At 39.3% G+C, this 15267-nt stretch overlaps 1 long non-coding RNA gene across 3 annotated transcripts; it reads left to right on the top strand.

Moving 5' to 3' along the window:
- The first annotated feature begins 8025 nt into the window (after window positions 1-8025).
- On the top strand, window positions 8026-13154 carry LOC121324039. Of its 3 annotated transcripts, none has more exons than XR_005951207.1 (3): window positions 8026-8200; window positions 10256-10607; window positions 12675-13154. It is a non-coding gene; the product is annotated as an uncharacterized LOC121324039 (long non-coding RNA). The 3 variants fall into 3 exon arrangements; XR_005951206.1 differs by lacking the exon at window positions 8026-8200 and adding an exon at window positions 8325-8527; XR_005951205.1 differs by lacking the exon at window positions 8026-8200 and adding an exon at window positions 9100-9858.
- Window positions 13155-15267: the final 2113 nt, after the last annotated feature.

Genomic DNA, 15267 nt, shown 5'->3' on the forward strand with positions numbered 1-15267 from the left:
ACTTGGCTTTGAATGTGATCCTGCTTCAAGTGTATGTACAGTAAAAGGACAGAAATGAAGACGATGAGATGTACACAATGGAGAGCTGTTTTGCTTTGAAAGAAGCCCAGATGGTTTCCAAGTTAGTAAAGGTTCTCTGGTCTCAGATTCGTGGGTTTAAGCAACAGGCAGCAAAACTGCGTGCGTTAGCTTTTGAGCAAGAGCAAACCCCCCCCCCGGGTATGCTGATTTTTGAAATGCCACAGTAATCTCATCCTTTTCAGTTTTGCATCGGTAATCATGTTAGTGTGAATCCTCTCGGAATATGTGCCCCTGGGCAATCAGCGGCGAAGGTATTAAACGGGCGTCCATGCCGCACCTCTGCTGATGTCTGGACAGAGCTGCTGTCTGACTGGCGCTGACAATGGCCTCAATGAAGAAGTCATTCGAGGGGCTCAGAGGAACGACACAGGCGGCAGTTAAGGGGGTCACAAACTCGGCAGGTAGGAAAACCTTTAAACACAAATTCATTGCAATTCAGGTTGATAATAGATTTGAAGTGTTGATACTATTTATTAGATTATCTGTGCTACATGGACACCTGGTTTCTACTGTGCAAAAGCTATTCTTGAGCAGTGTGGAAAATGTAAAGACACTTTCTGATATGCAGGATATAACACCTGTTTGTTTAAATTTGCAGCTATACCCGAAGAATTGGAGACTCCACTCCAATTACATTTTTCATTGTTTCCCAAGATTAGTATGCTTTTATTGAATGTAATGAAGTAAACTGATCAGTTTGGCATTTCACCTAAATGGATTTATTTTAATTATAATTAAATGTAAGTATTCACTTTCACTTTCAGTTAGGTATCTGTGGGTTTAGTTTCCCTGTGTTCTTCTTTCGACATTCCCTCAATAATTCAGTGATCTTCCATGGCCGGGTCACTGCACTTGTCTCTCAGTGTCTCCCTTCATCCTTTTTAATTAGAACTAAAGGTAGACTATCTTCATTATCTTTGGCCTTTCAGCTTTGACAAGTAGAATTCCTTCTGAGCATTCCCTCTGGGGCTTGGTTACAGATCACTGCCATTAGCTTTGGAAGTATGAGGTAGAGACGCAAGTTAAGAGAAAAAATATCAGTTTAGACAAACAGCTAAGTTGCAGTGAAAACAAGTCTGTAGCGGCACTGCCTGCTATTCAGTTGGAGAGTCTCAGGTCATTAAAGCCGCATGCAGAACATAATTATTATGCAATATATATATTTTTTTAAAATTATTATTAAAAGGCTGCACAGGTTTTAAGAGAAACTAAACTTTTAAGTTTAATTGGATTGCTTTTAAAATAAATAAATAAATCTTGAACCAGCAGAACAAGCTCCCCAGTTTATAACAGCAGCATGGAACATTCCTGGGATTCCAAAGAGGGCTCTGCCACATTAACAGAATACAAATAACACACTCCTGGTTAAAAAGATAACAGATAACTCCCTTTCTCTGAGTCACTGTCTATTTCAATTCCAGTTCAAGCAGCACAGGAGGCTGTACAGCAGGTAGCAGAGTCCTCTAAAGAATCAACCAAAGCAGGTAAGCATCTCCGCATCATGACATCTTTAGCAGCACCACTGTTCTGCCTGAATACTGGAAATGAAAAGTGCCTTGCTTAGCTGCACTGCAGCCACCTTAGGACCTGCGATGCAGGTAGTCTAATAACGAGCCACACAATGCACTTACTGTGGAGGTTTATTAGATTCCTGCATCACCCTATGACTGCTCTTCATTTACTATCCTGACCACCCACTCTCAAACCTTATGTCACTGCTAGGGGCTAAATTGAGAGCAGCAAAGTTATTCGTGACATGAGTTTCGAAACCCTGACCTTGTGAATCTTTAATCATCCACTAAGGCGTAAGTAGTTGTTCTTCGATGCACCCCTTGAGTTATCTATTTGAAGCTCTGGAGCATCAAGTTGGGTACAGGGCTATGGTAAACACCTTGTGAAAATAGCCCTGTGTATATCATCAAGTAACCCAACACAAACTTCAAAACCCTGGACTTGAGTGGTGCAGTCAAGTTCAGCTTTGCACCACCTAGCCTCTGTGCAGTTAACATGATTGATAATATATAAAATCATCCACAGCCCCACAAGAAGAAAGGAAGGTGTAAGTACCGGTAGGTGCTCTTCAATTAGCATCTTGAGCTTTGTGAATACGACCCTGTGTAGATAATAACCCAACACTCTGGCTGTGTCCGTTTGCTCTCCAGCTGCTGATGAGGCCAGCAAACAGACTCAGAGTGCCATCAACACAGCGTCCGGAAAAACAACTGACGCCATCAAGGACTTCGGACAGAAACTGAGCCCCAAATGAGGGAGGGAAACAAATGCTCAGTGTTACATTAACAAAACAGTACAGGCCACAGCGAAGATCAAAAACAACAACCGACTGGAAACATGTAGAGCAAGCGCAGACAAGTTTCTTTTGTATTTTTGTTTATTAATAAACATTTGGTAACTGAAAAGAGAATGAGAGAAACCCTGTTCTTTCATTCTGATTAACACTGAATGGAGTCAAACATATCATTTTTACAGCTATTTGACCTTTTTGAGTTGTTTGCAACTATTCTGCGTGGGTATAATACTGCTGTGCACCAGATTGGGTTGCTGCTTACTAATATAACGATCTGTCTATGAAAACTGCAACTGAAGTGCAGATCCTGAACTCCTTAACACACACTTATCAAAATATGTGTCTGTTTCGTTCAACAATACGAATGATTGTAAACATCACAAAAAGACTAGCAAACTCTTTAAAAATGAAATAAAGTCACGTGTGAAAGCATTAGCAGAAAGGTTTAAAATAATGGCACAGATGCAGGCTCTTATTTTTATTAAAACCGGATAAAGTCACTTCCCAGCATTATTGATTTATTCAGGATTTAGTAAAGCTGAAATCTCGCCGGAGGCCTGGGTGTATATGAAACAGAGCAGGGCTGATGCTTTGTGCTACTGTTCTTCATTTTCAGCTCAGACTCCATTATTATTATCTCCTTGTCTCTCTGTCAAAAGCCTGACACATATATTACATTTACTAGGTATATATATATATATATATATATATATATATATATATTATATATATATATATATATTTTTTTTTTTTTTTAATTCATTCTTCTAAATGTTTTGATTGTAGAATAAAAACATCTCCCTTCGTTTTTGCTTGGTGTTCAGAACTATGTCTATGTGACCCATGCAATAAATACAATACGCTTTGCTCTGAATAATAAAAATGATCCAAAATATGTCTATTCTAAATTATGTGGTAAAAAAAAAAAAAAAAAAAAAACGCACACACATAACATAGCCACTAGAACTGCTAGCAGGCAGATAGATACAAGTTACAGTTCATGAAATAAAATACTTTAATGCCATAAATATTTAGCGACTCACGCCCATAAAACCTATTTTGCTCCAGACCGTGGGGGTGTGTCTGTATCGGGGTATCCTTTTTGAAACCGATCCCTCCCGTCTAATCTTAAAATGTTTCAAATGTTCAAGTAACATTTTTTAAAATTTTTTTTAAGGAAAGTTTAAAACGTATTTTTTTTTGCTGACTTGTTGCAAAATACGAAGTATGTATTGTTAGTGGAATTTGATATTCTTGACAAATGTACCTTTTTTATTCATACGCGGAAAGAAAAAAAAAACACATAACAGAAGGCTTGCAAATATTTCTGCCTTTACAGTATGACATTTATGAAGAGTAATTAATTTTTCTTTTCTTTTCCCAAGTTCACAGAGAACGTGTCATTCAGTCATCTCTAGCTCAAGGTCCTTCAATAAATATGAGCTGTGCTATTCCAGCAGTAATGCAGATAAGAGTCCCTCTCTCTCTCCACTAATAATAGCCAGTAAAACACACTGCAGTGGAGGGACTGGTGGGTGATCTCTCAATTCAGTGTCAGGGGAACTGGATGTCACTGTGGATTGCACTAGGATTGTGCAATGTAGAAAGACCCTGAATGAATCACTCTCTTAAAGGCATAATTGACTCAAATAGCTAGGTAATCAAGAGACATAGATATTTAGTTACAGCACAGTTCCTCATTCCACGCATCTCAATATAAAGACCTGTTCACCAAACTCGTCCCATTTTGCAGACAGTGCAAAGATCTCCCTCTCTTAGATGTCTGTCAGAGTACTTACTCCAAATTGTCATTAGTTCAATTTGCGTTTTTCTAGAAGGAGAAATACTAATCCCAATTTTAAAGAGACAACTGAAGTCCACTTACATGCCCTTAAATAACAAGTCAAAATGTTTTATTTCTGGTTTGGTAACATTTGCTGTTTATATGAGTAACCAGAGAATTTGACCCTGTATTTATTGTGGTGGCACCAGGGTTTGCCATGCATACCTCATCCACATAAAATGTCATTGTTATATACCATTCCAAATTTGACAATGATTTTACCCTTGTCGAAGTTTACAATTCCATTTGCATCAAAGAACCTGAGATTATAGAACAGAATGAAGATGCCAGATTCTCAAAGCTAAGAACTCTGACATGAGCACACTTATAAAATATATACCCAAATATTTGCTATTTTAAGCAGTGTCTTCTCCTTGAAGTAAATATATTTGAGAATCTGACCAATCAGTTACAGTTATACCGCATTCCAGAACCTTATAATACAGAGTGATATCATATAGTCACTATGCACTTATAGCATCCAGAATATTATTAGAAGGAGGCACAAAGCACATCACCACAAAGACTATTTCAAACAATGCTGTGCCTTCATTACCCTTATCTGCAGATTGAACTTTCAGACCTGCTCTGATTAAGCACAGTGGATTTTTAAGTGTAGGAGACAAGACAGAGGATGGCAGTTCCCAACATCAGTCAGTGTGCTGGTCTACACCCATGCTAAATAGAAAGACTCTTTAGAACCCGACCCTTTTCAGAGTTTGTGTCTGTTTCACGTGGCAGTCTGCTTCATTCCGAGTATATTGTGCAGTCTACAGAGTATACCTGCGCACAGATAATGTTATTCAAACAGCAACGCAAATACAGCACAGCGATACAGTCCTCTCATTATAAACTCTGGTTTTGTTTTTTTCTGACTGATGTGCTTCTTGAGTCTTTAGCTCTTAACAGAAAAAAAGAAAACTTCTTGTGCATCTCGGTAAAATAATTGACACCTTTTTTTCTCTGTGAACAGAACCCCATCTGCTTGTGGATTTCATCATCTGCTTGATGATGCATAACGTCTCTGTTTTTCTTGTATTTTTAGACACTTCTAACAGTGCTGTTTATTCACCAGGCTCCCCTGCATCCCCTGTCCACATGCCCAGTTGCTAGGAAACCAAACCCTTGGTGAGGCCTGATTGGACGAGGCAGCCGTGTTGATGATGAAAATACAGCTGACAAAAACAGAATGTTAAGGTCAGACTATGGCTCATGAAAATTGATCTGAGTCAAAGAAACACCCATGTCTTGTTTAGTTGTCTTTATGAAACTTGAAACTTTTGTCAGAAGAATATACTGACACATCTTACACCAGTGATAGTAATGTGATGCATACTGATTTCACTTTAACAGTCAGCACACTAAAACCTTACAGGAAGCTAGTTCTAACCGTCTAAGTGAAAAGAAACCGCTTGCAGGCTGCTGTTTTCATGGGCTCTGCCTTCCTGTGCCCTGTGTAGAGATGTAGTTGGATATTGGATGAATATTAATATTAGTCATCAACAACACAGATTGCATCTGTGACAGTATGTGACAATACCTCAATGTTTCTGATGCACAATTTGTAAACCAGCAGAGGTTAAGTTTAATATAAAACTGGTCTCCTAAAGCAAAGGGTGAGAGACATACGATCAAGAGCTCGCTGGTTGCAATCCTGGGGGGTCCACAGGGAATGATGCCTTGGCATTTTGGAAGGGAAAACCGGCTGGGTTGCCAGCCTTCAGTGGCTTCATAACATCGGTTGCTCAGGTTCGGCAAGTGAAAAGAGGATATTTATTTTTAATGGAGAACAAGGAATTTTTTATCCAAAATGATTGGTTTGAACAGCAACCTCCGGCAATACCTGTGAAGAGCGAAGAAGAATCCCAAGCTTGAACTATTAACGATCTCGCTTGGAACTTGAAGCAATCTCCTTGCCGAGATGTCACAAGAACTCAAGCTCAAAGTTAGGAAGCTGCAGACACTGCACAGCACAGGCCCAATGCTGAAATTCACATAGCAGGTTGTTCATTTCTGGCAGACCTCGGACATGCCAGATCAATAATCAAGGACCTCCAAATCCATTATTAAGATTATTTGTCATAAGATATACTGCACAGTATATTACACTGTGAACAACACACAACCACATGCCTAAAGTCTAAAGTGTAATTACAAAAGTAAACATCTTTTACCAAACAATCTAACTGCATTCTGGATCCGCAAATCCTATGAGAAAAACGTTTTCATGTTATAGAACCTTCCTAATGGAGTCTTATCTTCTGTTTACTAATAGATATGTAGAATTTAGAACCAATAGAATGCTGTTGTATGCTTTGTCTTGATTTCAGTCTTGCAACTGAGATGTAAAACTAAACAACCAACTTGCTTGCCTCTGTGAAAAGTTGACCTTCACACCCCTAGTTAAGGTCACCAGACCCTAGCTGTCTGTATTCATCACTAATATTATTATTGTTATTCACAGAAAGGGATTTAATTGAAGGATTTATGAACAAAAACTGTGAGATTGCAATGTGGTTAACAGATAATTCTCCGTTCAAACAGATGGGGAAGGCTTTAGCCCCTAACCCCTTTGCTGCAGCCCAGGCCAATGTGAAGTATATTCATCTGGAAGGACGATTAAAACCTTTCCAAGAATCTTTAAAGGACGCGCTTTCTGGAAGGCTGGTGGGCTTGTGCAGTGGGTTATGTGCATGACACAGGTGTGTATTAATGGTCCTGGGAAAAATTATCAATTTGAAACATGTTAATAAAGGACTCTTCTATATACTGCAAAACTTTAGTTTGTATTTAGTTGTTATTATCTCTCAATGTCTCAGCAATGAGGCAGCTGGCACTTCCACTTAGTGTTCCTTGGTGACAGGCCTAAGTGAGCCACCTCTGGGGATCCTAATTAGGAGGAAGCTGCAAACGAAAGAGACAGGAAGACAGACAGCGAAGGGTACACTTGAGACTCTCGGTTGCCTTGCAGATAAGATTGTCTAATTAACACTATTACAAGAGGAAGCACAGCAAGCAAAACTCATGAACCAACTTTAGTAACACAAGCATAGCAGTGGCATGAAACGAGTCTAAAACGCAGGGTTAAAACACATGTTTTTGGTGCATGGTTATGCCCTGCTGGGATTTGGAATAAATATTTACAGGCCTTGGGGGTATTTTGAATCCCATCCTAAGGTTTCTAAATAACAAACACTGTGCTTTACAGCAGTTTTTTTTTTTTTTTAATATAATGTTTGTTTTTTTCTTTCCTTGGACCAACTTGACTTGTTCCTCACCCAGCACAAAGTCCTGAACCATCATGCCCAGCAATATGTACACACCACTAGGAGTTCAAAATATATGTTTGTATGGCTAAATCGTGAATCTAATAGGGTCATCTTATATACAGTACTCCGTTGCTTTTGGCCAACATTTTGCAAATAGATTAGGCTTGTCCCAGCTACCAGATCCTGCTTTTTTTCTAACCCTATCACTCCTATCAGACAGTCTTTCTGGAATTTTCTTTTACTGCTTTAAAAATAAACTTCTTCTATTGCACTGTCTGTATGTGATACTATTCACCTGAACTGAATGAACAACATTATGTGGCTCTGGGACTTCACTTCACCATCCTCCAGGCACAGCCAAGTAATACCTATTAAATAACATCTCTAGATAATATTATGGATATTTGCATATATTTCTTTCATGGATGGAAACAGCTCATACATAACATTGGCTACATGTTTCTTGACTGGCACGGGTGTCCCATTCCTATTGACTTGTCAATGTTCAGATTGTAATATCTGTCCAGACTGTGTAGCTTACTGTCTATATATTACACACAAAGGAACTGACAGTGATGTGTGCATGGCTGCTGAGCGGAATGCCGTCTGCTGTCTCATCTCTAGCTGGTTTGACAGACATCACCGTACCTTTTCCAGTTCCAGCTTCAACTCCACAGCGTTATCGTCATCTTCAGGATCAAAGTAACGTGATATACACCTATATTTATATGTGTATGCATATGAGTTATTGTTATATATTACTATCGTATGTGTATAAGAGTTATTGGGGTCTAATTCTAACTGTGTGGTAAATGTGGTTCGTGATGAGTCTTGTGTCCGTCGCGAGTCCAGGTGTCTCAGGAGCACGCTCACACCAGTGTCCTAGTCTGCACGATCCTGTCGCTGCAAAACTGGAACAAAGGCTACTGTTGCACCACTAATTATTACGCGCATGTTTTCAGATCAGTGTCAGAGGTCTGGGTTTCTTTTTTGTTTCTTCGGAATCAGAAAGACATATTGAAGAAGAAGGTACGGTAATTCAAGCATGTTTGTTTTTTTCAAAACCATTTGCCTAAATGCTACCGGCTGCCATAATATCCGGTGTTTGTTATTATTTTCACCGCTGAGAAATGTATGACCAATGTCACGTCTCTTTGCACTTGGTTGCTATTTTTTGCTGTTTAAATTGATTAAACATATATAGGGTATTGTATTTAAAAATAAGCAAATAAACAATAAGTAAATAAGTAAGTAAGTAAATAAATAAATAAATCTGCAGGTATTGTTTATGTTATCTGAACCTTTGTGTCAAACTGCTAGCGTGATTTTTTTTTTTTTTTTTCATGTCTGTGATCTTTTTTCTCTCCTTTCTCAGTTCTGAACGATGGTGCTGTACTGTAGACTGTACGTGCTAGTCTATGAACACCAGTTTGTATTTCATTGAACAAAATTTTTTTTTTTTTTTTTTTTTTTTGACATTTGACTAAACATGTACATTTTGTACAATAATTATATATTATAATAATTATTAATAATGATATAATAATAATAATTATAATAAAATTACTTTATTTATATACAGATGTATGGGCTATCGATATACAAATCCAAATGTTATGTGTTTATGTTTTTGCAATACAACTAAAGAAAGTGGAGAGGAGAGGAGAGGGTGATCCACTGTTCTTTGATTTCCAGTCACAGATACGTAAGTCTCCCTGTTACCAGGGAGACGGGTCTCCAGAAATGTTTAGTTCTTTCATCTGCAGTAGCATCCCAGGATTTACAAGAAGGTTAACGTACACAGATCTCTAGGCTGACTGGAAAGCAAAGACAGAAGCAATAAATAAACAAATAAATAAATAATACTAAATATGTAACACCATCTGTGAACTTGAAAACAAGGAAAGGAAAAGCGAAACATTTCAACAACTGGATGGGCTTGCTTGTTTTTCGTTCTTCATACTTTTTGCTTTTTTTTTTTTAAAGGCAAAGCAATGTTTTGTTTTGTTTTTAATCCCTTTTTTATATTGCATCTGTGAATTACATTGATAGCTATCTCCTTCGATCATTTGAACAGTGGATCGATAAAGGAATCCATTACGAAAATAAAAACATTTTAAAAAACAGTGTCAATATCATATAAGCAACGTTGCTTTTTTTTTTTTTTTTAATTGGATCGTGTGTTCCAAGATGTAAATCTTAGCATCCCGTGGGATTAGTGCTGCATTTCTAACGAGATTATGGATTACCAGTGGATTAGCCATCCCAGAATAATTGTGTAAATAAATACAGACAATACAGTAACAATAATTGCCAAAGCCGGAGAGAAGCATAACTACAACCCCACAGAAGAAGTAAAGGTAATTCAATTTTATTTTAAAAAACCTATTTACACTTAAAAAAAAAAGGCTCATGCATTTGAAAAAAAAAAAAATCATTAAGAGAAATAAATGCATATGTGAATTCTAAAGGTGTAATATTAACCATACTGTGCGCATTGAAATACATCCATGTCTGTTTAGTGGAAATGTCAGCAACTTTTCATATCTGCTTAATTATTTTATTTGGTCTTTTTTTTTTTTTTTTTTTTAAAACAAAAATAGAAAAAAAAAAAACGTGGTTTTATGCTCTACATCCCCCAGGTCACCAGGTCCCGTGGTCGTGGTGGTGGGGGGGGGGGGTGGGGATTCTGTGTAATCTAAAACTAAGTCTTTTATTATTTTTTAAGCAATAAAATCCTGCTTTGCTTGTCTGCAGGATACATCTCCAGCACCCTGCGATCCTTCAAGACCATGGCTGTGAGTGCAATGTGAGAGAATGGGAAGTGTCAAGGAATCCAGTATTAGCTCTCCGATACAGATCTGCCCTGGACTGGTGATGGAGGGCTCCATTGCGGCTGAGCCTGGAAGCAACACCCCCTCCCACGGTCAACAAGAGGGGGTGAGCTGTGAAGCTCCCTTAAGATGTGGTCCCCCTCAATCCGACGTCTGTTTCACAAGCAACCACCAAGATGCCAAGAGCTGCTGCCAGCCAGAAACGACTGCGAAGAGGCCCATCTGCAATGCTCGCCAAAGTCCAGAAGAAACTTCTAATGTGAGCAAGGAGCACTGTGAGTATTTACCTCCTGGAGGACCCAGTGCATTACTCAGTGTTAACGCAGTGCCTGAATCACTGTTGAAAGATATATCAGTTAAGGTGGTAGCAATGACAGATGTTCTTAAGATTGAGAGTGATTGTTCAGTGGCGTCAGGCAATCAGGGAGCAGTGATGGGTACTTTGAACAGGTTCAGTGATGTGGATACTAACCAAGACTGTGACAAAGTGACAGCAGACAATCAAATGGAAAAGCAGGGGATTGGAGGGAGTGCAACCCTTTGTCACGATCTTAACCTGAAAGTGTCCGATCATGAACCTAGAGAGTCAATCAAGAAAGATGCCATTCAAGAGACGTCATTGTCACAACCCTGCAAGGTAGAGAAGCTGTCTTTAGACACATCTGGAGATCCTGTTCAACTCAAGGGGTCTTCTAATGTCATGCCAGATGATTCCAAAGTGATTATGAACAGAGGAGCAATAAAAAGCAAAGATTTAAGCCTCACAGAGGCTATCAGTCAGTCAAATTGCAGGGTTGAAAAACCTAACCAGGATTCCTCATTGCATAAAGACAAGCAGAAATCTAGCATGGAATCTATTGCTGATCCAGGCTTACAAGAAACCAGCAAAGAAGATACACACATAAAAGAAATAAAGGAGGTGCCATCTCCAGACAAGAAGGTTTATGAGTTCCATCAGGAGAAGCTTGCGAAATACCCCCAGCCCATAGGCAACTGTGAAACCGAAGAGCCATCTACTGTGGTTTCAGGTCCCGCAAGTAATGCATATACTGAGACTAGAGACCAAAACAAGAAGCAATCTGGAGAGCTGACAATAACATCACATACTACTTTGGAGGTCTGCGGCACCGTTCAAGAAACTACCAAACCCTTACAAGTAGAAACTCATGATCAAAAAAACGCTTTGTGTAACGGAGGACAAAAGGAGCTCGGGCAATCGGAAAGGAAGCAAAGAGAAGAATTGCATTGCCTGGGTGAGGCTAAAACAAAGCTCACGCTCCACGTCGACGCAGCGGAGGATAGCAGCAGTGAAGCGGTTGGTCCGTGCCTCTCACAGAACATCCCTGGTGTTCACGCTGAGATTCAGGTCAGCCTGGGGGTGCCCTGCAGGTCAGCAGCAACCAGCCCTATGACACCACCTGAGGGGTCCGACAGTTTCTTTTTCCCTGTGGGGAAGGCAGGGCTTGAGGAGGCTAAACCTGCCAAGAAGGATGCAGAGCTGCAGGTGGGCATGCAAGTAGAGTCCAGGTCAGTTGCCACTGCGCCCATGACTCCGGGTAGGAAGTCTCCCCAGGCTTCATACCCTGAGATTCACATTAAGGGGGTGACGGAGGATGACCAGCCTGAGCCAGTGCGGGAGGTCAGGTGGGATGAGAAGGGGATGACCTGGGAAGTGTATGGGGCCTCCATGGAGGTAGAGGTGCTGGGGATGGCCATCCAGAAGCATTTGGAAAAACAGATTGAGGAACATGGGAAGCAACCTCTGCCACAACCCCTTCCATCGGCACACCTGCCACCCGCAAACCCAAGCTCAGTCAAAGGTGCGCTGAAGAAAGCTGCCGGGGTGGAGAAGAAGAGACGGCAGAGGAATCCCTTTCGAGCAGTTCTGCAGAACCTCCGCCGACCGCAGTGCTGCTCACGGGCAAACACCGTCGAGTGAAAGAGAAATCAATCACCTGTCTCAGCGTTATTTCAAACCTTCTTAGTAACAGATTTTGAACTCCAAGCACCTAAGGCACGTTTAAACCATTTAAGTCCTGCCGAATTGTTTTGGAGAGAACGTGTTCTAACACAATATAACTGCTACAGTATATAGTTGGTAACAAGAAAACAAATGCATTTTATATCAATTGTAGAAATGTTGTCCAATACTCAGATCCCCCTTGTATGTGGGTCACAGTGTAGTTTCGTTGTGATCTGTAGATCCCAAATGACACACGGCATGGAACTGTGTTGTGTATTTTGTTCCCACTGCAGCAAATTAAACATAAAGACTGTTTCACACACTTCTTTCACTTTTGTTCTCTCTCCATTGCTAACACATTTTAATACTTTCATCTCAGCTATTCAATCAAAGTGTTTTTTGAAGACTGCCAGAAGGACCTAAGCCAAGCCATGAGAGAAAAATCCAGCAACTCAGTATTGGAGTTCAAGCTGACTGCCCTGAAAGATCATAGTGTTATTGTGCTTTGCTTTGGAGCAGAGCATAAAAAGTAACTGTTTATTATGAACAGCAAAGGTACATCTACATTTACTGAAGACAGATGCAAAAAATGTGTTGCTTTGTTTTTTCCTACATCTGTGCATTTTAGTAAAACAAAACAGTGATGTGTCATCAACATAAGCTAGTATATTAAATATGAAAAAATGTGCATGTTTATTACATAAATACACACATAATTGACTCTGATATTTGCAGCTGTTGACATGTTTTTTTGGGAGCATTTCCCCATTGGTATATTCCTTTGAAACTGTAATATAAAGTTCAAATTTGACACAAAACAGTAAAAGACAACCTGGTAAAATGTGTGTTTTATTAAATAAAGTTCATTGTGTGCTAATAATGTAGGAGTGTTTATATTGCATGTCCTCTCCGGTTCATTACACATATTTTACTATCGAGTACACACTGAAAACATTGAGGAAACAGACCAGATTATCCAGAGTCATATCTTCAGGACATTCATTGAAAAACAAAAATGCACAAGCATTATATTTACATTATACAAATAAATTAGTGTTCTGTAAAATACACAAAAAAACTATATTAGATCTTATTTGCAAATCTGTGAACATCTTACACAAGAGTAAACAACGTGTGTCTGTAAAGCTCATTGTGCAGTCAAGCATGGGTCTGTAAACACTATGACGAATGACCAAATTATATGGTGGTTTAGCAAGACCACAAGGATATTATATACAAGAAAAACATTAATTGCAGTTCAAATATATTCACCAGGGGAACACAGCTTTAGATTCTGATGTGCACATTGAAATCGTTAACATGACCGCCTTCTTTCCAATAAAAGTGCAAGGGATAATGCAGCCTCAAGCAAGGTTTGCACTGCGTGTGAGTGATAATGCTGCTCACTAGGTGTAAGCAATGGAAATGCTTCTCTTGATTTTATCAGAGAACTCTGAAAAAAGAGTTTGTTTTGGTGGGGGCAGAAGGGTGACCCAGATACGTTTGGTAAACAAAGCAAGACAAAAATGTGTAAAAATGGTTTGCATTACTGTAGATCAGAAAGAATAAAACACAAGCAAAGTACATCCTGAGGAGCAAAGTATGCAAAATCAAGCGATTGCGGGATGACCTTTCAATAGCTGGCACTACTAGCGGCCAAATGCTAAAATGCTGTATTTTTTATTTTGTATTTTATTGCACGACAAACCAACAGGAAGAATATATTTTTTTAATCAAGGCTTGCTGCTGAGAATAAGCTGTGCTTTCCATTCCGTTCCTTAGAGATTGGTGGTGTTGAGGTCGGGGTTAGTGAAGGAGTAGGTCTCGTAGATTCCCTTTTTCTAGGTTGCGCATAGCTAGTGCTTGATCTAGGGGCTCGATATACAGCTGCTCAGTGAATTCCTCCTCTTCTTCAATAATCTGACAAGAGACAGCAATGTGCAATCACTGGCAATCACGATATCTGGTGACAGAAACTGTAACTTGCATACAACTAATCCATAGTAATCCATACTTGTAATCATGATTTGGTAAATCAGAGGAGACCCTGCCTGGGATTAAAAAGTGGACCAGCTGCTAACTGAGGCTGCAGGGTCATACCTAGTGTGCAATGTATATAAATGTATATACATATTAAATTGCGATTGGGATGGTTTTACTTCTGCTTTATATTTAATATAACTATCTGCACCATCAAATGTGTTGAGTCTTTTTCTGATACATTCAGATCATCATTGTTGTCCAGTGAGTTCAGGTTGTGAAACAATAAGAAAGAAAAATGATATTTGTGTCTTATCAACCTTTGCATGCATCAACTATATCATTGGATATGTATGAGGTCCATAACCATTGTGAAGCTTTAATGAAAATAAGTACACTCAATCTATGACAGGCCACTGAACTAGAGCTTGATTTATAACACATAATGATAATTCTATGACTGGTCTAGGACTTCACTTTACACGGCATGACGTGCATACTGGCCTGATGAGTCAGGCAATGACAAATAAATCAATATAAAATATGAAAGGAACCTAATGTGCCAAATTTTAGCAAGGGCTAATAATAGTTGATATAAAATACATGAGATTAGAGTGCAAGCATGGAGTGTAATTCCCATGCATATGTATACCCATTCAGAATTCTAGTCGTAAAGACCACGTGTAGGGATTACTTTACCTTACTCAATCAGCGCTCTCTTCATCAAAACCCAGGTCGGTGGCAGAGTCACTATTCAAATTCAATACAGGGTTAGCCCTAAGAAAGTGGGCAAAAACAACAAAATAAACTAAGAAAGAGAGAGAGTGAGGGAGAGAGAGAGACAAGACAGACTTGCAGTATTTATCGTTTATTGTTGTCTGTGTGGCAGGTATCATGCAGGTATTCATTGATCTCTCTTGATCTGAAGCTTAGAATTATGAGTTATGATTAATTATCTCAGCACCTTGATAAGCACCTAAAGGTTACACTCC

The sequence above is a fragment of the Polyodon spathula genome, chromosome 12 (assembly GCF_017654505.1).
Source record: "Polyodon spathula isolate WHYD16114869_AA chromosome 12, ASM1765450v1, whole genome shotgun sequence".
Lineage (NCBI taxonomy): Eukaryota > Metazoa > Chordata > Actinopteri > Acipenseriformes > Polyodontidae > Polyodon > Polyodon spathula.